Raw genomic sequence first — 27,423 nt, forward strand, 5'->3', positions numbered from 1 at the left:
ACTGCTACCGGCTGGCGTCAGAGTGGGAGCAGAAAGTGAGTCATGTTCTCCTTGGCGGTTTAGGCATTAGTTTGTTGTACATGCAGGAGCACCTCCCCCTGGTGGTCCACATGTACAACCCCTATGTGGAGGACCGGGACGTCAAGGCTTTCCTGCGGCGTCACTGTAAGGAGGGACCAGGCTGAGGGACAACTTCGGTGTTTGGACGGGGAGACGCCGCTACCTGGTCACGTTCCACCAGGAGCCGGGGGCACCGGGGAAGCTGCGTCATCCACCGGGGTCGTTCGCGATTGGGACTAACAGGGGGTTCCTCTACTACCCTGGCCAGCTGGAATATTGTCGGCGGTTTGGAGGCCTGGGCCACAGCAAGAAGGATTGTGCGGGGAGCCGCTGCCGCTTTTGTGGCGGGGGTGACCACATGGCGGGTAAGTGCACTGCTCCAAAACTTTGCTCGCTGTGTGGCTCTGATTCCCATTTGTTTAGGAGCTGTCCTGCCCGGGCTAAGTCGTATGCTGTTGTGGCCGGCTCTGAGGACGTGCGGCGGGAGCAGGAGGAGGTGGACTTGGCTGCAGAGTTGGAGCGGCAGGCGGCGGCTAGCTTGGTAGCTGGTAGCTCCCTGGCTGCCAAGATGGCGGCGCCCAGTGCTTCGAAGAGAGCGGCGACGGCGGACGGCCAGCCGGACGGGCTGTCTGGGGGAGGAAAGCTGAAGGTGGTGGGGAGCTCTGGGTCTCCTGAGCCCTCTCCCTCCCCGTGTCCCGAGGGGGGCGAGGGGCAGCCCGGCGGTTCAGGAGAGTCGGGACCGGCAGGGGTGCCCCTCTTCGTGGCTGGAGGACGGTCGGGACGGATCTTCGGATGGGGGAGCGGGGCCATCGCTGGACTCCCCTCGGGTTGAGGGCGTCTCCCCTGTCTCCGTTGAACACGTGGTGGGGGGGCGCATTCTGTGCGCTGATGTGTCCTGGCGGGGTGTGCTGGTTCAGCTGGTGTGCGTATATGCCCCCAGCGTGCCGGCGGAGCGGAGGGGGTTTTTCCAGCTCCTTGCCCCACTCCTAATTACTAATCGGGTGGTGGTGGTGGGGGGGGACTTTAATGTCTCCCTGGACGGGGCCCCTGACAGGGGTTTGGGGGCGCTGGTGGCGGGTTATGGGTTGAGGGTGGTGTTCTGGGTGGCGGGTGACGGGTCTGCGGGCAATACCTGGGCTAACTCTCGGGGGGCCAGCTCTCGTCTGGATTATTTTTTTGTCACGGCGACAGTTGGGGTGTGTGGTTTTTCCACCTCGCCCATGTGGCTCTCGGACCACTGTCTGATTGGGGTTTGGGTGGAGGTGGGGGATGTGGCGGTTGAACGTCACTTTCTTGGGGGATGGGGCGTTCACGGCTGCGTTGCGGTCTCTTTATAGGGGCTGGTGGGGTATGCGGCCCCTGTATGGATGTTGGGGCGAGTGGTGGGAGGCCACCAAGGACCGCATTGCCTCATTCTGTAAGGTGTGGGGCTGGCGGGTGCCAGCGAGCTGAGAGCGTTGTGGATATCGGGGGCGGTGGCCTCCCGGCCTGGCTGGGAGCGGTCACAGGTGCTCCAGGGTCTGCTGAGAGACCGCTATGTGGGGGAGGCCAATGCAGTCCTCCTCACGGCGGGGGTACGGGGTGGCTGACAGAGGAGACTCCGTCTAAGGTTTTTTTTTCGGCAGCCAGGGCTAGGCAGCAGCGGTCAGCCCTTGGGGCTTTGCAGGGGCCGGCGGGCCTGATTACCGACCAGGGCCAGGCAGAGGCCGGCCCGTTTTATACGGACTTGTTCCAGGACCGGGGTGGTGATGGGCAGGCAGCAGAGGTGTTTTTGGCTGCACTGGACCGGCACTTGTCGGGAACAGAGGCCCTCTCCCTGGAGCGGCCCCTGGACCTGGACGAGGTGGGGGCGGCCATGCGGTCCCTGAAAAGGGGCAGCGCGCCCGGGCGGGATGGTCTTCCGGTCGAATTTTATGCGGCCTTTTGGCCTTTGGTGGGCCCGGACCTCCTCCTGGTATTTGAGAAGAGTTTGGTGGCGGGTGTTCTGCCCCCTTCTCTCAGGTCAGGGTTGGTCATGCTCCTATATAAGAAGGGTAGTAGGGAGGATTTGGCCAACTGGCGGCCGATCACTTTGCTGACGGCCGACTACAAGATTCTGGCCAAGGCTCTAACGTAATGTTACGTTACGTAAACGTTAATGAGCCGCAAAGCAGCCCCCCTCCACCGGGCGTCCACCACCAACACTCTCCCCGGCACTGGCTCCCACACAGTCTCCAAAACAAAATCCCATTCCATAAACAAAATACCCACCCCATCAGCATGCACATTCCCACCCCCCCACAAAGAAGGCCCAGACCTCCACCCCTCTTTAAAAAGTGCAACATCCCCCTCCCCACCCACATGACATTCCTGCACAAACATCACATGAAACTCCCCCCCCCCACAGCCAGAAAAAAGCAGTCCTCCTTAAATCCATATGCAACCCTTTTACATTTAAAGATTCCACCTTAAGACCCCCCATCAGAATATACACCCCCCCCCCCCCAATCCCCCACATACAAGCCCCAACACAACACTCCTCCACAGTCCACAGCCAACATAGAGAAAAAAGTCAGTGAACCCCCCCCGACTGACCTTTCCCCTTCGCCAGGGGCTTGGCCGGACCCCCATCCATGGCCGGAGCCGGCACCGGCTGCAACAGGCCCACCGCTGAAGCCTCCAACCGGCGGGAGCGGACAGGCGGCGCGCCGGACCCCCGCAGCGAGGCAACACTGTGAAGAGCTCCGGCTGTCTGCACCCACCCAGACAGCGCGCCAAGACTGTTGCCACTGTCAGCCACCGGGAGCATACTAGCGCTACTAGCATGCTCCCCATGTGGTCCAATTGTTTGCTCCTGCTCAGACAGCACGCCAAGATGGTTGCTACTGCCAGCCTTTGGTAGCATGCTAGCGCAACTAGAATGCTCCCCATGTGCTCCGATTGTTTGCTCCGTGCCCGGCCCCCGGTCCAGCTGCCTGGCAATCTCCACCATCAGCCCATCGTCATGGTCCCTCTCCACTCTCTCCGCCGCCTCAACAAGCGCCCCATCTGCGTCCCCCTGCAGCTCCAGCCCACCAGCATCCCCCTCGGCCAAGCTAGCCGCCCGCACCCTGTTAGCATACGAGCCAGCCCTGCCAGGGCAGGCTCGGTGCAGGTGGGTGGCAGTTTTGGTGCACGGCAGTCAACAGCCCGGTGGCCCTCCTCCCCACAAAACCTACATCGAAGGCCCGAACAGGCCGACTTCTCGTGCCCCAACCCCCGACACCGGCGGCAGTACACCGGCTGGCCTAGGTAAGACAAGAACCCCCTATCCGCACCAATAGAAAAAGCCCCGGGGGTGAATTTACTCACCAGGAGCCTCGGGCCTGGGCCTCAGCTGCACAGCAAAAAGCCGCCTGCCAGTCCAAATGCCGAACTCGTCCCTGAGTTTGGTCCCACCCTTCACGTCCTTGCAGTACCGCTGCAGGAAAATCTCCACGTCCAGGTCCGACACGTACGGGTTGTACATGTGCAGGTACACAGGGGCATACTCCTGCAGGAAGAGGGGCCGCAGGCGTAGTCCCCCGAGAAGATGTTCCGACTGCCGAGCCTCCCACTCCGCCACGATCCTCTGCGCCGTCCTGAGTTCCGTGAAGGTGGCGTCCACAAACCGGGTCCCCGCAATACGCGTCCCTCGCCTACACCTGAAACATACCTCTCAATATCGCCTTCACCACGAAATACCTGAAAAAGCGACGCCGTTGTTCCTCCGTCGCCCCATCCGTCAACTCGATCCGAACAGAGTTCCTTAACCGCGCCACCAGGGCCGACCTTACTGCGCCTTCTCGTTCCATCTTGTAATTCCTTTTCCTTTTGGAAAACTTTTATTGTCACTCAAACATATATTATGGCATTCCATTTTGTTTTGGTTGTTTTTCCACATTTCAAGGACTCTTTTTAGTGCATTTTTGACTTTCCGTCACAGTTACATCATTTTGTTCATCACATGGCTTCCATTGCCTTCACATTTCACACTTTCAGTAGGTTTCACACATTCACATTTTTTCTCTTTCATTTTTTCACAGAACATTTTTACAAAAATAAAATCATGTGTCTATAAAAGCCATTTTTTGTTTTAAAACTGTGTCTGTGTGTGCAAAGTCCATGTGTGTGTTTAAAAGTCCATGTTTATGTAAAAGGATGTTAAAAGTCTGTACTTTAAAAAGAGTTCCAAATGTGATAAAATGCAATAAAAGTCAATTAAAAGTCTCTGTCGTGCAGGACCGGGGTGAGCCACTAACAAGAGGCTCCACCCCGCTCCCCAGAAGAGCGAGGCAAGCACGGATGCACCCAGTGGAGGTCCTCCCCTCCGCCCGCTGCTCCGTCCCGTGATGGTGGTAGTGGGGGTGCGTCGGCGGGAGCCAGCAGCCGTGGGGGTCGGGACCCTCCTGCGTGTGATCCCGGCCCCCTCCTCCGATTGGCGACGTGTGGCACCTCCTGCCGCGTGGATGTCACCAGCCGCCGTAACGCTGGCAGGGACACAGTCACGCGCTTCCCCACCAGCAGGTTGCGGGAGGTCCACAATGCGGCTTTGACGCTGTTGAGGGTGAGCCAGAGCGCTGCGAAGTCGGCGGCTGGGATGGGTGGGTGTTGGCGCCCTGGCCCACCCCGCTGACCGCTAGCCGGTAGTCCAGCTGGACCTCCCCTGCTGGCAGGCTCGGGCATTGCAGGGGGCCGCATCCTGGCCGCGGGCAGGTGTTGATTCTTGCCATGCCCCAGGAGTGCATCACGGCTCTGACCGGGAGGACCTCATGGAGCGCCATCCACGCCAGATCCTTCAGCTTGTTCTGGAGGGCAGGGTGGGCTGCGTTCATCCAAGCCTGCTTGGCCTCACTGAGTGTGATGCCGGGAACGGGGCTCACTGCTTCCCGGTCCTGCACAAGGGAGACAAGTGTTTGAGCGTTTGTTAAAATAGTGACATCACTTAAAAATTTCTTTATATATTCTGTATCTAAAATCCGCAACTGTCTTAGGTAGGACCCCATCCAAAATTTCACCATGGTGGCAGTCTTGTTCTCTCTGGATGGGGTTGTTGCGTATTTAAAATGCAGGGCGGTGAAATTGCTGCCTAAAAACAGGTGGGGGTCCGGGAGGCCCTTTCCTCCGTTCTCCTTCCTCTTTTTAAGGACCTCCCTTCTCAGTCTCTCCCATTTGGACCCCCACAGGAAATAAAACACCGCCCGGTCCAGACCTAAAAGAAAGGTTTTGGGGGGGCTAAAAACAGAACAGAGAAGTAAAAACAATGGTAAAATTACTGCTTTTATTATTAAAATCTTTCCTTCTACTGTCAACTGTCGGAGTCCCCAAAAGCCCAGTCGTTGCCTAACTTTCCCTAACATGTCAGTCCAGTTGCCCCGTTCACCACCCTCGTTGTCAAATTTGATGCCTAACATTTTCATGTCCGTCTGTTTAAAATCTACTGCCAGATCTGGTCTTACGTCACCCCACAGCCCAAAGAGCTGGGCCTCGGACTTGCCCCTGTTGAGCTTGGCGCCCAAGGCCCTTCCGTACCAGTCAGTCAAGTCGAGTGCTCTTTGGGCCGATAAAACGTCATTTAATAAAAGGGTCACGTCGTCCATGTAAAGAGTACATGTCGCGGTCAGTCCACCTGGCAAGTCAAGTCCTTTGATCCATTTGTCCCTTCTCAAGATCTGTGCCAGCGGCTCGATGCACGCAACGAACAGGAGTGGGGATAATGGACACCCCTGGCGGACGCCAGAGCGCACATTAATCGCCTTTGTCAAGTGCCCATGTACACAAATTCAGCATGTATATTTCCGTATACATCAAACCCACCCACTTTAAAAACCTCCCTGGAAACCCCATTTTTTGCAGTACCTTTAAAAGGTACTAGTGCGAGACCCGATCAAAAGCTTTCTCAAAGTCTAAATTTAGTACTAAAAGCCTAATGTTTCTGTCTCGCAAAACAGATGGCGTCTCGGACCAGCACTAGGCTGTCCGTGATCCTCCTTCCAGGTACGGCACAGACTCTAAAACAGTCGACATGCGTGATGCTAAAAGTCTGCTAAAAAGTTTACAATCAAAATTTAAAAGGGTAATTGGTGTCCAGTTTTTAAGGTCAGTCCTGTCGGCTTTTTTGTGTAGTAAAGAAACTATCCCTGATCTAAAGCTGTCTGGAAGTCTGTCAAGTTCGTAGAATTCTTTAAAAACAGTCAGCATGTCATTGGCTAAAATGTCATAAAAGGTAACATAAAATTCCACGGGGAGTCCGTCCTCTCCCGGGCATTTTCCTGTTTTAAAACCTTTAAGACATTTTAAAATCTCAACCAATGTAAAATCTTATGTTAAAACCTGTTGACTGTTAAGAGTTTTGTTTAAAATCTCTAAAACTTCCTCATGCACCTCCTTCTCTGCATAAAGGTCTTGATAAAACAGTTGTATCATTTCTAAAATCCCCTCTGTGCAGTTTTCTTCCTTCCTTCCTCTCTCGCCCGCCCCTACTGCCTGTAAGAAGAATATCCCACTTGCAAGTTTGGTGTATCCTATCCGCCAACCAAAGCAGGATCAGTTTACAGCACAGAGGCAGGCTAACGAAACGCTAGAGATTGTTGTAAACTTGTGTATAATGGCAGAGCCGGCGAAGAAGCAGCTTAAACCGAAGACGCAAAGAAAAGGAAAAGAGCTTCAGACCGAGCTTGGGGGAGTTTCGTAGAGAAAAAGCATCAGGCTTGCCTGGTGTCCCTTTAACCTTATCAAACCGTTGCCAAAAAACACTTAACAGTGAAGCCGAGCGAAAACTAACATCAAATCCCTTATTTCCAGGTAGAGTCATTAAACAATTCAATTCGTCTACTTTAAATCCCAGCGTTTGTTGGACTAGCTTTCTAGAAAAATCCAACCTAGACATTTCTGCAAGCCTTCCATTTCTTTGAGTAAAATTAAAACGCACGCTGTGGTGCCTCCGCATGCCGGCACGAGCAGCCGACATGGTGGAGGCACCACCAGCCTAAACCTAAACTAAACAATTTAAAACTACTTAAAACAATAAATAAATTAACTAAAAAACTAAGCTAAAAGGCTAGGCTAAAACAAGCTAAAAAACACGCAATAAAAAGGAGCTAAACAGCGCTTACCTGGGCCTGATGTTAAATAAAACTCCATGGAGAAAGACAGCTGCTCAGTCCTGAAAAAACACAAAACACAAGACAAAAAAGAAAAAAAAAACACACAAAACCAATATAACTCGCAGATAATAGGATCCAAACCACCAAAAGGTTAGGACCGCCTACCTCCCACCGCGAGTTGACCGCTGGTGAAGGTGGCCTGTCCAGGACGGCCTGTAGGTGGTATGTAGTGAGCCGGGGAGGGTTTTGTGTGTAGACTGCACATTTCGGGGCCTTGATTTAAGGCTGGTGAATGTGTACGCTCCTAGTGGGAGGGGGCGGCAGGCAGGGTTCTTCACTGGGCTCACTCCGCTGCTGACATGTGACAGGGTGGTGGTGTTAGGGGGGGACTTTAACGTGGATGTGCGGCGGGGAGTGGGGGCTGGGGAATTGAAGGATTTGTGTAGGGATATGTTGCTGATAGATGCTTTCTTGGCTGTGGGTGGGGGCGGGTCGGGGGAAACATTGAGTAACTCGAGGGGGGCGGGGTCGAGGTTGGACTACCTCTTCTTTCCACGGGGGGTGAGCCTGCGGTGGTTCAGGGTGTCCCCAGTGTGGTGCTCTGACCACTGTATGATTAGTGCTGCTGTCTTGTTGGAGGGGTTGAGGCGGGAAAGGCCCAGGTGGCGGTTTCCGAATCGGCTCCTGGGAGAGGCTGGGTTTTGTGGAGAGAAAGAGGCAGGTGAAAATGTGGAACAGGAAGTTGGAGGGCCTGTGGGTGGCGGGAAGGGCCGGGACGTTGGGGAAATGGAGGTTGTGAAATTAAAGTTGCGGGATTACTTTGAGGATCGTGCACGGCGTTTGGGTGTGCAAGCTCGGGTGAGGGCGTGGGATGACGAGAGGCCCTCTAAGTTTTTTTTTAAGACCGTGAGGGAGCGTCAGGTGAAGCGGCACATGTCAGCGTTGGAGTGGGAGGGCGGCAGCTCGGTATTATGAGGGTCTCTTTACTGAGTTTTTGGGTAAGCTGGAGGGGAGGTTGAGTGAGGAGCAGAGGGCAGAGTTGGATCGACCTCTGGAGCTTGTGGAGCTAGAGAGGGCCCTCTGGTCCATGAGTGGAGGGAAGTCCCCCGGGCAGGACGGTTTGACTGGAATTCTTCAGGGAATTCTGGGATGTGTTGGGGGGGGGGGCCGAGGAACGGCGGGGGGTGGGGGTCCATGTCGATGCGGCTGAGGCCGGTGATGGCGTCGGTAATGGGGGACGACCAAACGTGTGGGGTGAGGGGGAGGTGTAGTGGGTTAAATTTAGTTTTAGTTAGGGACGTCATTTGTTGGGTGGAACAGAGGGGATTGCCACTGGGGGTGCTGAGCCTAGACCAAGAGAAAGCTTTCGACAGGGTTAGCCATAGGTTTTTGTTTAAAGTGTTGGAGAGGATGGGGTTTGGTTTTTTTTTTCTGTCTTGGCTTGGGTTGCTATATAGGGGGGCGGTGAGCAAGGTGGGAGTTAATGGGATTTTTTCCAGGGCTGTCCCACAGGTAGGGGGAGTGAGGCAGGGTTGCCCTCTGTCTCCTCTTCTTTATGTCATGGTCCTGGAGCCGTTGCTGGCTGCCTTGAGGCAGGAATCGCGAGTGGCTGGGTTACATCTACCAGGGGGTGGGGGGGCGGAGGCTAAAGTCTCCGCCTACACAGATGATGTGTCTTTTCCTTACCACCGAGCAGAGTTTTGACAGGGTAATTGTTCTCCTGGAGGAGTTTGGCAAAGCCTCGGGGGCTAAGGTTAATAGGGGAAAGTTGGTCATGTTCTTTGGGAAATGAGCGAGGAGGGTTGATTCATTGGATGGGTTTGGGGTGACTTTGGATGGTTTGAAGATTCTGGGGCTGCATTTTCAGCGGGGTGATTGTGCGGGTTTTAACTGGGATGACCGGAGGGGGCGGGTAGGGAGAAGCTTGGGCCTGTGGAGGTCAAGGTACCTCTCCTTGTCCGGGAGGGTTATGGCTGTTAACCCTCCTGTTATCCTTGGGGTCAATTTGACCCCAAGCAACGTTTAACATCATAAAATATATGGTTCACTTTTTTTTTTGCTTCATGTTTCATGACTTTTCCTCAATTGAAGGGTACAACAGAGTTAGCATGAAATTTGTTCAATAATATGTTTTCAATGTCCTGTACAAATATTTTGTACATTGATGTTCCTTGGGGTCAGTTTGACCCCAGCTGTATGAAACATAAGATACATGAATATTTGACATTATGGATATTAGTATTTGAATAGTATGGGAACATATTGTTATTATCATTATTACATACACAAGTACTTATTACATATAAGTCATTTTGGCAGGACTGTAAAAGTCAAAAGGGGAAGCAACAGCAAGCCTTTGGGCTGCTGACACTGGATGGGCAATATTGCCAGCCAGGGTTCCAAGGTTAATAAAGGGGTGTGGGGGGGTGGGATTGTTTTGTAGGGCTTTTAATGGTGGTTATCACACTCTTGTTAAGTACCGGTCACAAAAAAACTGGGTAACAATATGAATTATAATCATTTTCTGAGGGTTTATTTAGCTGGGGTCAAATTGACCCCAAGGATAAAGAGTGTCGGTAAGATTTGAGGATAACACAAGGGTTAAAGCAGACCTGTTGCCACAGCTGAACTACCTGGCCTATATGTTTTTTTTGCCCACAAGGCGGTGTTTTTTGCAAGGTTCTGGTTGGGGTTTGAGATGAGGCGTTTGAGATCTTTGTCCAGTACGTCTCCCTGGTCCCTGGTCAGACCTGGGCATTATGACAGGGTGGCGGATTTTTTGAGGGGGAATGGGTGGTGTTGGGAGGGGGAAGCTGTGCTGTGCTTGTACACGGGAGTAATGGACAGGAGGTGGGAGGAGGGTGGGACTGGGGAATCTCTGGTCAGGGGGATTGATTGTGTGGGTATCCAGCCTACTGTCTTGTGTGGGGAGGGTTGGGACCTGAATTGGCAGGTGGCTCTGAACCGCCTGCTGGTGAGGGAGCAGCTGCATAGACATGGTATTAGCCGTACTCCCCTGTGCCCTGTGGGGTGTGGGGAGGAAGAGACTCTGGACCACGCTTAGTGGTCGTGTCGGGGCGCTAGGGACACTTGGAGCATGGTACAGAACTGGTGGGGTGGATGGGCGGGACTAACACTTTCAGCAGATTTGGTGTTGCGGGGGCGGGGCTTGGGGGGTTTGCGGGTGGGGAGGAGGGTTGCCTTTTGGGTTTAGGTTTCCTTTGTGAAATTAGCTCTGTGGGACTGGAGGCAGGGGTGTGTGAGGAAGAGGACCCGGCGCTGGCTCCACGGGTGGTTTTTGTTTGGTTTTTGGGGAGGGTGAGGAGGTGTATTGAGGAGTATGGGGTGGTTCATGGGACGGACAAGGCAAGGGAAATGTGGGTGGGACTGCCGAGGGCGGGAGTGGGTTAATGTTGAGTGAATGTTAATGGGAGGGATCTGATGGGTTTGGTTTAAATAAAGAGTGGTGTACTGGTGGTGGGTAGTGTAATTTTGATGATAATGTGTATCATGTGATGATTTGGTGATTGGGTGTTAATAAAGTCGTACAAAAAAAAACTGTTCTTATCAGTTTAATAACTGATACGTTCTCTACCCGAGGACTTTTTTTTTTTTTTAAATAGCTAAATTAACTAAAAAACTAAGCTAAAAGGCTAGGCTAAAACAAGCTAAAAAACACACAATAAAAAGGAGCTAAACAGTGCTTACCTGGGCCTGATGTAAAATGAAACTCCATGGAGAAAGACAGCTGCTCAGTCCTGAAAAAACACAAAACACAAAACACAAGACAAAAAAGAAAAAAACACTAATATTGAAGACAAAAAAAGCACACAAACCAATATAACTCGCAGATAAGAGGGTCCAGACCACCAAAAGGTAAGGACCGCCTACCTCCCACGCGAGTCGACCGCTGGTGAAGGTGGCCTGTCCAGGACGGCAGTGTCGGTTTTGCCAGGATGAAGACCATGTGTCGTTGGCATGCACCGCTGCGAAGAGGTTTCCAAAGGATGTTTTTTTAAGATGGCATGTCTTCGGGTGGAGTCCCTGAATGTTCTGGGTTTACGGATGCCCCGGCGGAGGGCGGTGGTTTTCTCTTCTCCATCATGGAGAGGATGAATTTTGGGGGCCGGTCCATGGGTTTGGTCAGGCTATTGTACCACGGGGCCATCAGCAGGGTGGCGGTCAACGGCCACCTGTCTGCCCCGGTGCGGCAGGCGGGTGGGGTGAGGCAGGAGTGCCATTTGTCGCCGCTCCTCTACATCTTGGCGATAGAGGCTGTGGCAGAAGCCGCGCCTTGGTGGCGTTCATCTGCCGGATGGGGGGGGTGGGGCGGATGAAGGTGTCCTTATATGCAGACGACCGGATGACTGGGAGGTTGGGGTGGTTAAGGGTATTTTCAGGGAGTATGGGGAGCTATCTGGCGCTAAGGTTAATTCTTGGGATGAAAGGACCTTGCCCTAGTAGAAAAACGCTGGGGAGAGAGAGAGAAAGATAGATACTTTATTCATCCCAAGGGTAATTTAAGACATCCAATAGCTTACACACACACAAATCAAAAATCACTCACAGAAATCGGGCCATGTTCCGTAGACACAGGGCCTATCCACATGGAGACGCTTTTTAGGTTTAACGCAGAGGTTTTGCTTCGTCTTGGCGGATCGTCCAAACGAATCCTGTAAACGCACTGCCCGAAACCGCACTTTTCTGAAACCTGGTTCCAGAGTGGAAAAATCTGAAACCGTAGCCCGTTTGAATTCGTTTAGACAGCGAAACCGCACATCCTGCTTGCGTATCGATGATGTCATCGCCACACCTCAGCTGCCCTGGACTTGCACTTATAGTATTGCCTAACAATACTAGTTTTCATACATGACATTACCTAGGATTACACTCCGTAAGATAAATATCACAACTGGTGCTGCGCAGCGCCGATAGCTTATGACTTGGTGGACTGAACACTGTTTTTCCCGGTGTTTTTTTATGCATTCTAGCTACTGTCAGTGAAGCGAGAGAACTTAAGAGGAAAGTGCGGTGTAAGTTTAGGCTACATTAGGCCTAATTTGTGCGTAGTGCCAGTGTCATTCATTTATTTTACATGTCTTACAACATATATACATGCATTCACAGTCGAGTGAAATCAGATATAAGCAGACGCTTAGAACTCACGTTAAGCCGATGGTAGCACACTGAATGCAAATGCGCGATTTGATGCAGGCAAACGTATTGACTGTTACTAACGAAGGTTTTATAGCATTATAAATGTGGCGACAGAATAGCCTAGAACTTGGGTAAGCCTTGCATTTAGTAGCTTAATTGCGGTGATAGCCAAAACTAATGTGAATCACGGACTATCCTACAACCAAAGAAAGTAATGATTAGTAGGCCTACCTGCGTTAGCCAAATAAAGGACGGGACTGCACCCTTCACAAACCGTAAAATAAAGTTTATTAGTTTTACAGTTGACTACAGTTGACAGTTCACCATCAGTCCACACAAACAATTCTGGTTTCCTTGCACTAGCCATTTCGTCGTAGCCTATTCTGTCTGTTTGTAAAGCGCAAGTTTTGGTCAATTTCTGTAAAGTAACAGTGCCACCTATAGGCCTGGGGTATGAAGTAACATGTTGAGTCGTGTTGAGATGGATCCGTTTGGACGCAAATATTCTTGATACGGTTCCAGGGAAGACGGAGGAAAAAAAGATCGGTTTGGTACGTGTGGACTAGGCCACAGGAGCTGACTGGCGACGAGGCACAGACCAAGGAGAAGACATGTTCTTGGCAGAAGAGTGCTGAGGAGAACATTAGGGCTGAAACGATTCGAGTTACTCGAATAACTCGATTACAAAAATGACTCGAGGCAAAAACCCTGCCTCGAAGCCTTTGCCTATTATATAATTATATAATTATAATTCCTATGACACACACTATACGCGCAGGGATCTGATTGTTCCACATGGACCGTTGTTCAGGAAGCACACCACTAGCGCGTGAATCGTGATACATTCTGAATTAGCTCAAGATGTCCATAAATGGCAGTGAATATCTAAAGTTTTCAAGTAAAGTTTTGGAATCATTACATACTCAAAAAGGAAAAGAACAAGCATCTGAACCGAAAACATGCACTCCATGCTGTTTCACCAAGCGTCAATAAAGTAGGCTATCTATCAATCTATCTAGCCTATCCATCATCTATCTACGTAGCCTATAGCCTACATTGATGTTGGCTTATGTTAATTTCATTCACATAAAAATGAATTTTCATCATATTTCTCTACAAGATAGAGAAAAATATAGAGTGTATGAAATGTTCAGCAAGTTGTGGGCTATTTAACAAAAAAGACTGTATTGGAATATCATTAACCTTTTAAAAGTTATGATAATTTTAGTGATCAGTGTAAAAAAATGCAGGAAACGGGATTTAGAATGTTGACAGAATTCACATTCACTTTCTCACCAACAAAATAAAAGTATGCATAAAAACTAATAATCAAGTCAGAAACAATGGTTTAGATGTATTTGGTCTATAAGAATAAACCATTTATTTGTATATAAGCAAATGCTTAAAAAAACATACTGTACCTTACCAGTAATACAGGAAGTAAGTATACTGTATTCATTGAAGACTATTTCGGAAAAGAGACATAAAATACATTTGATTCAACAAATACAACTTCCTTATATAAATCAGTATATGTCAATTATATACATATATAAAATGTATTATTATTCATGAAAAGCTAGGAATACAATCAACATCACTCAAAACTCAATGTGTTCTAAACATTTGAAAGTGGATTACATACTTAGAACAAGCCTGTGGAGAATAAACACATACACACATATACACACAAACTCATACACACACACACACACACACACACACTTACAGAGGAGGATAGGGAAAGGTGGGGTGGGGAACCTGAAGGTTGAACACAGAAGAGCTATGACTCATTACTAAACGCATCCCCTTTTGCAGAATGCCAAATCTGACAGCAATTTGTTTATCAATAAAACAAATTCGCCTACTGTTACACTCCAGGGCCATACAAGCTACTTTAGTTTTATTATGTACGTTTTTTATAACAAGCTCCTGCTGTACAGGAATATGTACTTGATGGAAAGACGACAGAGTAGTAGTTGGAGCAGCTGAAGGTGAGGCTGAAATTTCAACGGAAATGCCTACCAGCTGTTGTGATAGATTTCCTCCAAATTCTTTCTGGTTGTCGCTACCAAACCTAGGTTCAACACCAGATTCTGCATTGCATTGTCAAACTTGAAATAACAAGAAGCTACTTACAACGACAATGTCAATGGAGAAAAAGTGCTTTCTGGTATTCTGCGTTTTTTGGAGTACACAATATGTATTCATCATTTGGTCAATGTCCCCTGATCCCTGCCAAGACTTGGTTCCCCTGTAGCAATGGATATTAGGGAGGGAAGTGAACCCCATGTAAATTATCAATCCCAGAAACCTGTGAAACTCTTCTGGGGTCTTTGTCCCATGCCCCTGCACTGTTTGCATACGATGGCCAACTAAGCACAAGCTCCCATTCCTTCCGGTTGGTAAAACCACATATGCCTGGGACAACAATGTGAGTAAAAAAGAACATAACAAGTCTATTTCACACAGTTTTTTAGTCTGCACCATCCTACGCACGGCACATAAATCTATACCTTCTTCCTCCATCCCCTCATGGTCTTCAGCATTGTGAGCGCAAGCTCATGAGCAGTCAGCAACCTCTTCAGGCTTGCGAGAAGGTCTGTGTAGGCCTTGTCATCCTCCATCTGAAACAAGAGCGAAATCATACAAATACCTTTATTAATGTAAAAAATAAAATCACAAAACTACAGATTTGTGCATGTATGCAAACAAAAGAAGAGGTAGCCTAAACTATTGAAGCATCCTCAGAATATACTCGAAATATTTCTAAGTAGTCCTATGAAAAGTCATTGTATTACATATGGGTTTAGCTACCCTAAATCTGATTGCCTGGCTGGCATCAAGATAAAGACAGATTACATTTCACCTAGTAACAAACTGCTGAAATGCAATAATGACATTTCTGACAGAATATGTGATTTCACATCATGTTTTTTATAACTAAAGATTGAGAGGAGTTGTGCTTCATCTATTTCAAGTCATGCCATCTTAGAAAATGTTGAGACAAGCACGTCCGATGTTTGTCATTTAGAAGTTAGCAAGCTAAAATAGTTCACTACAGACTGCACTACAGATAACAACCGAAGGAAAGGCAATAAGTTAATTACATTTCTGACAGAATATGTGATTTCACATCTTATTTTCTACAACTAACGTTACATATTGAGAGGAGTAAAAATATCGCTCAACTTATTTCATGTAAGAGAACGCAACTTAGAAACGCGGCGCCCATTGATTTATTCAGCTTTGGTTTGCTATACTGTCTTGCCAATATAATGTTTACCTAACAAGCAAATTGGTACTAGAAAACAAATACCTACAGATTATATACTAACAGGTTTTTAAATGAAACTGTCAAATGAAAATAACTGACATCAAAAGCAAACGATAATATTGCAAGCAGTTCAGAATTATACAGTTAGCTAAAGTTACGTGACGATGCACTAGCCCCCCGCTAAGCCATAATGTTGACGCTGATGAGAAAGCATATTACTGTCAAATAACATGATTTAAGGACTTCAAATTAAGATAAACCATAACTAGAACCGATGTAAAAACAATATTACCTCAGTTTATCCAGCTGTGTGGTTTCCAGTCGAGGTAAACTCCAACTTAAGTGCAGATGGCATCCGGCTGTCCACGTCAAATGCACCGACTCAAGTGAAAATATTTTTTCAAGACTCATCTTCAAGTATCCAAAACATTTCGCGCCATAAACCCCTTAACCAATCATATCAAATTGAAGCTTATGTTGTCAGCATTACGGGGAAGATTTCAGAAATAAAATCAGTCATTGGACAGCTGAGATATTAGACGATTGGCCATCGTTACTTTTGTAACGAAATTAGAACGGTCGGGCTCGTAAGGGTTAAGTAGTAAACTTATTCACGTTCAATTGCAAGACAGTATGCCTAAAAAAGAACTCCTTTTTATACACACATGCATGCACACATTTGTCAGTGCTTATCTGAAGGCCACACTTACACTGTACTAGGTCTCCTCTGGATGTGCTGTGTGTCTTCTTCATGAACCGAGTCAAGGTCTGATGTTTGCTTGGTCTGCTTCATTGCTTGCCTTGCTAACAAGTAATCACCTATTATACAAAAAGATAAAATAAATAAAAAGTGGCAACATACACAAGTAGTAAGCCCAGTTAAGCAGTCAGTAAGGCAGAGTCTACTGGCCAAATCTCCCACTGACAGAAACCCAGCCCAACTAAATTCCTATATAATGTAAATCCTGAAGTTGAACTTGGCTATATATGCGTTTCCTTTACGGTCATGACTATTTACACTGTAGATTCATCAAAACTATTAATGAACACATGTGGAATGTGTGAAAAAGTGTGAAATCACTGAAAACATGTCTTATATTTTTGTTTCTTCAAAGTTTCTATTTTTTTATTTACCTTTTCTGCTGTAAGTGCATGTTGTGTGTGATGTCTGTATGCTACTGGCTTAACAGTCTATAATGGTCAAACAATGCAGTTATCTTCTGGTCAGTCTGACATACCTTAAGCATTCCAGGTTTATTTTCTCCCTCCGCTGGTTGAGGTCCTTGGTGAAGGCAGCCTTGAATCCCACAATATAGGCAGGATCATCTGATATCTTCATCGCGTGCTGGAGGTGGCACAGGGCAGGTAGAACCACAGAGCAGGTGTAATGGTTGGCTTAGGAGAGCTGGACCAGAGTGCAAGGCAAGTAGCGGCGAGGTAAACTTAGCGCAAACAAGAATCTTTAATCTGAATTAAACACTATAGCAAACACTATATACAACATCAATGACCAACAGGGAACTGAGGGAAGACAAAGGGTTTAAATACACAGGGGTTAACAGGGCACAGGTGAACAAGGAACAAGACACAGGTGGAAACCATAATTAAACTAACAAGGATCAGGTGAGGGGCGGAGACACAGGCACATGGAACAGAGACACATGGCAAACAAACAAAGGAGCACATGGCACAAGACACAGGAAGAAAACAAAGCAAACATGAAGACAAGAGGAGCAGACATGATGGAAAAACATTAGACGGGGAGAGCAAGACAAGAGAGAACAGGAACTGATCCTGACAGCAGGATACATACTTATTCCCCCCATTTTTTAAAGGGGACATATTATGCAAATGTCACTTTTTGCATCCTTTTGTACCTCCATTTGGGTCTCTACTGCTCCTAATAACACTCCACGCGTGCAAAAAAGCCATCCATCCGTTTTCTCTGAGTCAGTTGAACGATTTTGGTGTCAGTAATCATAGGCTTCTATGAGCCATTTTTAATGGCTCCCTTATACTGACGTCAAAATAAGGGAATTTGCATAGAACCACCCTGGCGCCACCCCTCACCTCTCAACCCCCACATAGCCCCACCCACTCGATTAGTTGAAGATCTGCCATTAGTTTGCTGGTTTAACAATGGCGCAATGGCTACAAGCAAGAACAAGTCACACATGAAGTGTTGTGTTGTTGGCTGCACAGAACAACACAAATCCTTGCACTTTCTCCCAGCCAAAGAGAACAGAAGAACTGAGTGGCTCCATTTCATTTTTGATGGCCATGTTCCAGCAACAGTCGGCAAAAATCTTGTGTGTGCGAACCACTTCAAGGCAGACTGCTTTGAAAACCTAGGACAGTACACTGAGGGATTAGCCATCAAACTTCGTTTGACAGAGGGATCTGTACCTACTGTCCGTGGCAAGTCACAAGATGAGAGACATGTAAGTACTTTCAAATAAGGACTTTTGTGTTTCTATCGCAGTTACGCATGATCTAACGTTAGGGTGTTCGTGTTTTGTCATTTACCACAAGATAACGCAAACATTACGACTAACGTTAGCCCTGCATCTGCTTGGAGTGAGCATTTTCTCCATTCCAAATTGCAAATGCAGCACACAGCCGATTGAGTCATATTTGACAATCCCAGTCAATAATATCTGAAAGTAATGATTGTTAAAATGTTGTCTATAGTGCAGCAGATTAGTAAAAAACAATCGTTCACTTTGGTATAGAAGCATAAAATTAGGCAGAAATACTCTTCAAGGAACACTATTTTGGGAAAAGGTATGCGTCATTCAAAAATTCAGGATGGAAACCATTTTTCAAGATGGCTGCCATTCCTGTCCTATGTTCATTGCCACTGTTTCCAAAAAGTGATACAGAAACTATGGCACAAATATTCTGTTAAGGCCACTTATTGAAAAAACTGGATGGCCAATAAAAAATTCAAGATGTAGACCTTTTCCAAGATCGCCGTCATTTCGGTAGTATGTACACTGATGCACACATGCATGTTAGCAAAAATATTCTAACGGCCACACTTTTAGAAAAAGGCAATTGCAAAAATTCAAGGCATTTTTCAAAGTGAGTGTTGCTTTAATAGTGTACTCTGTTGGGACTGAGTTAAAAGGAAGGATTGAAAAAATAACATAAATTCACATTTTTACCAGCTCAAAGGCCTTGTGGTTAGAGTGCCCAGCTTGAGAGGTTGTGCCCTGTCGAGTCATAATAAAGACTGTTAAAAATGGTAGCCAATGCCTCCCTGCTTGGCAGTCAGCAAGTGTTGTATTGGGGGCAACATATCCAGGAAGGTGTTCATATACATCATGGTCCAGAATCTGCAAACGTACTTTTTTTATTCACATTTGCAATTGCACAGTTCTGTGCAAGTGAAACCCAATCTAAAACATTTGCATCCTCCACGGCACTCTGATTTGCAGCCACACTTGGCTAGCTGTTCACAACTTTGTGCAACTGGTGCATTTGCTGTCCAGAAGACCCCCCATTGTTCACCAAGCTTTTTTCATCTCCAGTCAGCACTGGGTTGCTTGACCCCATATGCAGCCTGCCTGATATGCAGCACGTTTAGTGTGTTGAAGCAGAGCTGCCCTTGTTGGAGGAATGGCTTCATATGGCCTCTGCTTTCGGGCAAACATGTCAAGTCTATCCTCATCTACACTGACAGCTGTGCTTGATTGATCATACAGCAGGACCACAAACTTCTCAAGGATCTCCAGGTCACTATTGTGAAAGAGTGGAATGTTGGTGGCAATCATTTTATAGCCATCATGTTGAGAAACATGATGGGTAGGTGGTGATAGGAGGGGTTCCTTTGTGTCTGTCTGACAAAGACAACATTTCATTCAATCAGTTGATATCTTGGCTGACATGGGATTTTCATTTACCACCTCAATCATAGACATAGTACACATTCAAGTATGGGATACAACTAGGTTCGGGTCACCTACACCTAGCCAGATCATTCATCCAGTGCCATTTAAGTCCCGTGTGATCTTGTACACCTTCCAGGTAAGCATACATGAACAAGTAATGTATTGCCCCGCTTACCCTTGGCTCGGCTCTCCCGTGCTGGCACAACCGGTCAATTCCGGTGCGGCTATCTAACTACATCTAGCATCACCATTTGAAAAATGTATGTAAGGATTCAAGAGAAATGGTGGCCATCTTGAAAAATGGTTGCCATCTTGAATTTTTGAGGGACAAGCACATTTTCCAAAAAAAAAAAAAAAACATTCTTAAGAGAGTATTTTCACAAAATGTTATGCCTACATCACTGTTTGAACGATTGACATAATGACATTTGACAGAAATAGCGGCTATCTTGAAAAAATGGCCGCCATGTTGAATTTTTGGGTGGCCAGCGCTTTTTTTCCAAAAAGTGACCCTTAGAGAGTATCTGTGCCAAATGTCATGCTTCTATACCAATTTGAACGATTATCTTGAAATATGCCATTAATCTGCTGCACAATTAGACGCTAGACCTCCATTAAATATTGTCATGTTATCCACAATTGAGGCGACCAACAGCTAAAAGCCCTTAGTATAAGCTAATGTTAGTTTGTAGCCTCACTTTATAACGTTATCCAGTGTTTGCACATTTCCCCTCAGGCCCGTCGGAAGGGGGGGGCGAATTGGGCGGTCGCCCAGGGCCTCGCGCTCTGATGGGCCTCGCACCTGGCCAATGATGTTGCAGATTTATCTCTAAATTTTTATTGCTGCTCTTTATATAATATGTCTCTAAAATAAAGAACTGTATTTCATTTAAATCTGCATAGACATTCTTTAAGATTTAAAAACAAAGTAAATAAAAATGAATATCTTTTAATTTTATTTCATGACGTCGTTGCGTAGGCTAGGCTTGTAGCGGCCGCCGGCCGGCCAGGCTTGTAGCGGGCTTGTTGTAGCGGTCAGCCAGGCTTGTAGCGGCCGGGAAGGCGAGCCAGAACGAAGGGGAAAAACAGACTATTTTTTTGTTGTCGTGGATCAGGCTCTCACTGCTCTAAGATCACGTTTTACGGAAATGCAGGGGTTTGGGGAAATGTTTGGATTTCTTTTTGATATAGGCCTACCAAAACTATGTGGCATGGAAGAGGGAGATCTGCGCAGACAGTGCTGGGTGATGCTATGAGCGCGTCTGAATCGCATGACATAAATACACTGGACCTTTTCCAGGAGTTGAAGGTACTTAGAGACATAATTCCTAAGGGGACAGATACTGCGCTCCACACTCTTCGTTTCCTTAAGGGGATCGAATGCACATTCCCCAACTGTGAAATTGCGCTCAGGCTGACAATTCCAGTAACTGTGGCATCGGGGGAACGAAGCTTTTCAAAGCTGAAACTTATCAAAAATTATTTGCGCACCTCAATGTCACAGGACAGACTATGTGGGCTCGCCCTTCTGTCAATTGAAAATGACATTGCCTGCAAGCTGAATTACAATGATTTAATTGAGGAGTTTGCGGCAACGAAAGCCAGAAAGGTCGATTTTTTCTAAGTAGGCTATGGTGAGTCAATCTATGTTATGCGTGTTATTCATTTGTCAGTTTATGTAATGCACATATCTTCAATAGTTTAGTTTGAATGTCGTGCGCTTGATATCGACAAATTGCGTTCAGTATAATAGCCTATACTTCATGACCATTTTCTTCAAGTCAAAATGTTCACCTTTAGCTATGTCTGTGTTAACATGTATGTCTGTGTTGTTGATGTGACGGATAATAAAAGGCTTATTATGGCCAACGATTTATGTGCCTGCTATAATGTTATATATCATTCCCCCTCTTAAAGACATGTCAATGTATTATCCTACTACTAAATATACACCGACCTAAGTTACGTGTAAAGTAGGCTATTGCATGATTCCATGCACGTTAAAAGGGCCTCGCACCCGTCAAGTTCGCACAGGGCCTCGCCCCCCTCTTGCGACGGGCCTGTTTCCCCTATAGCGCTATTTCATTTAAGCTGCAAGGGTTTGTCACAATTTGTAGTCGTTTTGGCCTTACTGATGAGGAGTTAGATATGGTCATGTTATCTACAATGAAGGTGGCCAGTAAGCTCTTAGTCTAGGCTAATGTTTGCTGTTGTAAATAAAGAGAGATATAGTACTGACAGTGCAAGAAGTTGTAGCCTCAGTTTTTAGCTCAAAGTAAACGTGCATATTATGTGCATGCCATTATTTTCATGTTTGGTTTTCTCTTTACTGCGCAAGACTCTACCTGGCTGCTCTGCATTACAATGAGGATGCTGCAGGAGACCAGGCCACCTTATCCTCCGGGGACCCTCTCTAAAGGATGCATTTCCCAAAGTACAGGAAGGGAGAGTGCAGGGTGAAACCCATCAAAACCGAGACAACATTCCGTAAGTTACATATTTTTTTATTTATCAACAATAAAAGATCTGTTCATTTTGCATGCTATTGCACTATGGTGTCTTTTACAATGAACAAAACAATAAATAAATGTACAATGAAATACTTTACAAACTATGTACATAGTTACGAAGTGTGAAATATTGCACAGGGTATGTGGAAGACTTGATGGGCTTCATTATGGGCGAGGTCTTTGTGGACCAAGAAGCATACAGGGAGGAACTCCTGAAAATAAGCATTCCTCCGGACCGGTCCTCAGAGTTTGAGCACCCAGAGAAGGAGGAGGTGATCGCCAACTATGTGTCTAGCTTCAATCCAGGGGAGGCAGTTTGAAGCCTGCGTATTGTCCTTGGCTGTCAGGAAACTCCCGACGAACACGCAGAACTACACATGACGGGATGACGACCCTTATTCTGCATCCAAGGAATCCCCAACACCAACTGACAAAGCTCCTGTAGGCAAGCTATCTGTAACGACTAAAAAAAAAAAAAACATTGCAGTAGTTAGCAGGTTACATAATCTGTCAGTTCTGTCAAAAGTGCAATTGTCATATTGCATGTCATGTTTTATTTCTGTTTTGTGTAATAAATATATTGTAATGTCTTAAATGTATGTTTGATACCTGCTGAATTTGCAGACAATAGCCATACATAAAAAGAAAGAAAACAACAATTGGGGCATGTGTTGGTGTGTAAGGCCATTAGTGACCTATGAACATTAGTAAGACTAACATCTGCTTTTGCTGATAAAAATGGTAGCCTGTCACTTCTCATAAACACTGGGAAAAACTAATAAGTAGCTTAATAAATAACACATACTGCTCTATTCCCCGTAGCCATAAGGGGAGCGTACCTATGTTCCCCGGGTCCTATGTTCCCCGCTATTTGTATGGGACCGGGGAACATAGGACCCTTTTTGTAGAAAAGGGTCCTATGTTCCCCGCCTTGTATCTGGCCACGGAAATTGCATGGGATATGCTTGCGAGTGCACATTTTGTGCACAAACGGTAGCAAAGTGTATTTTTCTGTTGCTTGCCGTAGCACACCAGGTAGACCTACACATACGCGCACGGTGCAATACTGACACAAGCCAGAAGGGCAATTTTCCTAACTTCCACGTTGAGTATAGCAGAGTAAAATAATAGATGAAGAAATTTTTTTATAACATAGGCCTACAATGGTTTTACTTGTGTAGTGCTTCTTTGCTGAATATAACGAGTTCAAAGTTAACATTCTAGGTAACTTCGCATTGTCCGCTTCAGAACTAAATTGAGGACATCAACACACACGAGCTGCACCTCTCACAGAAGAAACGCGCTACAACTACATGCATTTTTAAGTTTATCTTTAATTGGTTTGTTTTGTTCATTTTTCCGTTCGCTGGCACGCTGCAGGGGGGACTGCGCGTTGCTCCGAAGCCCCTTTGGTCTGACTCGTCAATAATCCAAAAATGTCCCTTTGGGTCTACAGCCCAGTATAGTTTGATATCTCCATTAAAATTAATCCCATTCTTCCGACAGCTCAACCAAAGGCTATTTTAGATCACCTCCTTCACATCTACAGTAAGAATCAACAATAACATGCCAAGTGCAAAGACAATGACAAGCTTGGGATTGAAGCCATGCAGACTCGGCTAGATTTAAACCAGTGTTTCTCAAACTTTTTTTCTGGGGACCCACTTTTTAAAAATGACAGACTATCGCGACCCAACTCGTGACTGTGGTAGTTAACAAACTAGATCAGTGGTTCTCAAACTTTTTCTTTCATTCCCCACTTTGAGGGGGCATTCTCAAGCCCCACCTGTCCCTCATCGCTCTAAGAAAGTGGTAGGTCAAGCTTAAAATTGTCAAATTTATTGAAATAATGACAAGTTCTAAATATATCCTCTTCAACAGAGTTAAAATCAGCTGGTGCTGCAGATACAATAATAAATAAATACATAACACACATATTTCTGTTTTCCAGCAACATATTAGGAAGCATAGGCCATACAGCATTGTACAATATATTCAATGAAATGCTGCATTAAATGGATCCATAATCCAGTCATACTGAGCACTGCTGGTTGGGAAATATTTTTGAAATAAACTTTGCAGGGATGTGATGTAGGCCTACTGTTTAATACATGGGATCACAAGAGTGCCTCCCAATCAGACGTTTCAGCGATTTCGCTCAGAAATCTCAAAGGCATAATACTGTCGCGATCGAGGTGCCTGTCCCATACTCACCATACTCTTGTCTTTGCCTTGTAACTGGACATTTAACTCAAATGTATCGCTAAGATATATCAAATATATCGCTAAGATAGGCCAGCTTCGTCAAGAAATGTTCATTAGTGAACGTGCTTGCAGATTCAAACATGCGCTCTTCCTCCAAGAAGAGGCGACTCGGAACTCAAACACGCGCGACAGCACTTTACCTCGGGAAAGCCACCTTGCCTCGCTGTGAAACAGTAGGCCATCTCTTCGCAAAGTGTGGAGAATAGACGCGCTTTTAAGGGCCGGGTTTTGATTAAATTCACCACTCTCACAACAACGTTCAAAATCTCATGTAGGTCGGGACTAACTAAGCTGCCTTGACACGAGCGCTTCCCTGTGAATAACACAGTGCGTCCATTGCGCATCGGGTGCTACCTGGGCCCAGGCTACAGATAAAAAATAAATAAAAAAAACTCCTGTTTTTCACGTCAGTTCGCGCCCCACCTGGCATGTCTCCGCGACCCAGTAGTGCAAAGAACTTCAGTTCGCGGCGCCCCCTCTCCTTCCCTCATCACAAACAAAGTGTGGGCACGGAGCAACAACAACCCGCGCCTTGCCGTGCGGCTGCAGTCTACTTGGAAGCAGCGGGGAACATAGGACCCTTTTTTCAAAAAAGGGTCCTATGTTCCCCGGTAGAGGTGGATTTTGTCGTTCGTTCTCATGACACAGTTCGCGTCGTTCAGTTCGCCAAGATGATTCGTTCTGAATCGTTCGTTCTTTCGTTCAGTCGCATTTCCGGTAGCCTACAACGTAGTTCAGTGGTGAATCATGGAATGCAGGTTCTCAGCTCCTCGTTTGTGAAAACGGTCAACACAACACTGTAATTGTAGCGGCAAATATAGCTGCAACTAAATGATTATGTGTACTTTTAGACAAAACAGCAGTAGCTAATGTGTTCATTCATCTTGACATTAAATTGACATATTGAAGTAGATTACGGCTAGATCAGCTAATTTCTTTTTTAAAAATGTGTTCATTCATAAAGGAACAAAGACCCAGTAGGCTATGCCGACAAACATGTTTAAAGGCTTGGCAGAAAGATTATATTGATGAAAATGTTTCAAGTCCCCATTTTGCCCAGGCTACAGAGCCATAATCACTCTGCTTCTTCTGCTTCACTCTGCCAAGAACGAGTGACCGACTTAACGAGAACGACAGACCGAAGTGAAACAGGTCTTGGCGTGAGAACGAACGAACGAGACAGATTGAAGAGACATTTATTAACCTGACATGACACAGAAAATACAAAGACAGCATGCATTTACCATTAGACAGATATTTAAATGTAAATGCCAATATTGAAATGCAAAATGGAATTGTTAATGTACATTATCGTTATTTTTTATCGTATGCTCTCTAGTCTCACTAGCCCATTTGTTTTTTTTTCATGGAAACGGTTGCTATGCTTTCATGCCCCTCATTGGCTAATTCGATGAGAACGTTTTAGAAACAATACAGACAACAGCATACGATTGGTTTGGCTCTTGCCTTAGGAAGCTGGGCCAGAGGCATTCACAGCAGCACTAGGTCAGTGGGATTCAGCGACGAACGAAAGAACGAACAAGAACTGGAAAGGCGAACTAGTTCAGGTCGTTCATTTTAAAGACCCGTTCGAAGGAACTAGTTCGTTCGCGACCGACCCACCTCTATTCCCCGGTAGCGGGGAACATAGGACCCGGGGAAAATAGGGATGACCCCGCCATAAGGCCCCATGGTCAGCTCTGTATATGTTCAGTGCGTTCTGAAGAGAATAAACATTCAGGCACACCGGGTATAAACCCGTCTGCTGCAGACGTCGTGTGATGTTGTAAATGAGTGAGTATGGCAGCATACTCGCTAGCTCATTTGTAAATAAGTTAGTAACACGGTAACATATTTGCAGGCATTTCTGTAGCTTAGAAAAGTTACCTGTGTAATCTCCTGGCAGCATATACTCTGCCTCAGTTGGCATTGCCCAACAATTTCCACAAGCACACCTATATAATAATTAAAATAATAATAATAAAAGCTAATCAAATGCTGTGAATCTAGTGAAGTTTCAAATACAAGCAAATGTTAAATATTGTAAAAAGACTGGCTTTGTCACGAAAAATTACATTACGTTTACTTCGTAACAGGCTGAACAGGTTAAAGGCTAATAGCCAAGACTAATTTGGCACGTAGGAGAGATAGCAAATACATTGATTTAAAAAGTTAACAAACCATTTAGAAACTGCTTGCAGCATTCGTGAAGGTGTTTCTGCAGGTGGCTCCTCTTCATCTTGATCTGGGTCCGACTCTGGGTCGAAAATGTTGGGCTAGAGTGCGCCTCTGTATTCAGTAATTTTCACCCAAGCAGTGGAGGTTTTCACGTGAAGAAAACGAACAGCGTAAACATCTGACAGGTGGGGCGTGGCCAGCAATATCTTATTTGCATAAAAGTGACAGAGTCCTTAAACGGCTCATTCTGAAAGGGACTGAAGCTGGCAAGAATAGAGGCTGCAGAGATCTCTTTATGTGAGATTGATTTTGTGCAAACTTTATGAACATGTTTTGTATAGCCCATAGACCTATTCTAACTTGTTTCAAAAGAGGTATAATATGTTTCCTTTAAAGCTCTTAATCACATTACATTTAACATTTAAGGGCACGTGTTTCTGAAATACAAAGTGACATTTAAAAGAACTTGTATGCCAATTCATGAACACGCTATCTTTGTAGACCATACCTGCATGGCTCCAGCAGTTTCTCCAGCTTTGCCAACTTCTCATATTCAGCATTTGTTGGGAGGTTCAGGTCATCCTGGGTGAATTTAGCCTTGACATGGTTTCACAAAAGAGATGGCACATAAGTTACCATGGGGATTTATTCTCTGCACCTAGCCTGGTCCCGACCAGGCTAACAGCCAAGCTAAGTTAATTCTAATGGTAACTATGTCGTCTTATTGGTTCTGCTAGCTGTCATTCACATTAGACCTCCATGCTAATTTTTAAGGAGCTTTATTCCATTTATAAACTATTTGCTAAATGCATTTGCTCGCGAAACAAAACAGATTGTCTGCCTACTACCATATGGTTATTATTTTAATTGTGACAGCCTTATAATTAGTAACATATGCCTAGGTACTCATTGTTTGCTTATTTTATTGATAGATAGAATAGCCTAGGGCCTACTGTAGTTGATTGGGAGTGGAGGGGCAA

At 46.2% G+C, this 27,423-nt stretch overlaps 1 pseudogene; it reads right to left on the reverse strand.

The window, feature by feature from the left end:
- Positions 1–4,314: 4,314 nt before the first annotated feature.
- Positions 4,315–11,143, reverse strand: LOC143099812 (uncharacterized; annotated as a pseudogene).
- Positions 11,144–27,423: the final 16,280 nt, after the last annotated feature.

The sequence above is a fragment of the Alosa pseudoharengus genome, unplaced genomic scaffold, assembly GCF_046254945.1.
Source record: "Alosa pseudoharengus isolate Yale_2024_CS ecotype anadromous, Long Island Sound unplaced genomic scaffold, YU_APseudo_1.1 YU_APseudo_1.1_scf_3, whole genome shotgun sequence".
NCBI lineage: Eukaryota > Metazoa > Chordata > Actinopteri > Clupeiformes > Clupeidae > Alosa > Alosa pseudoharengus.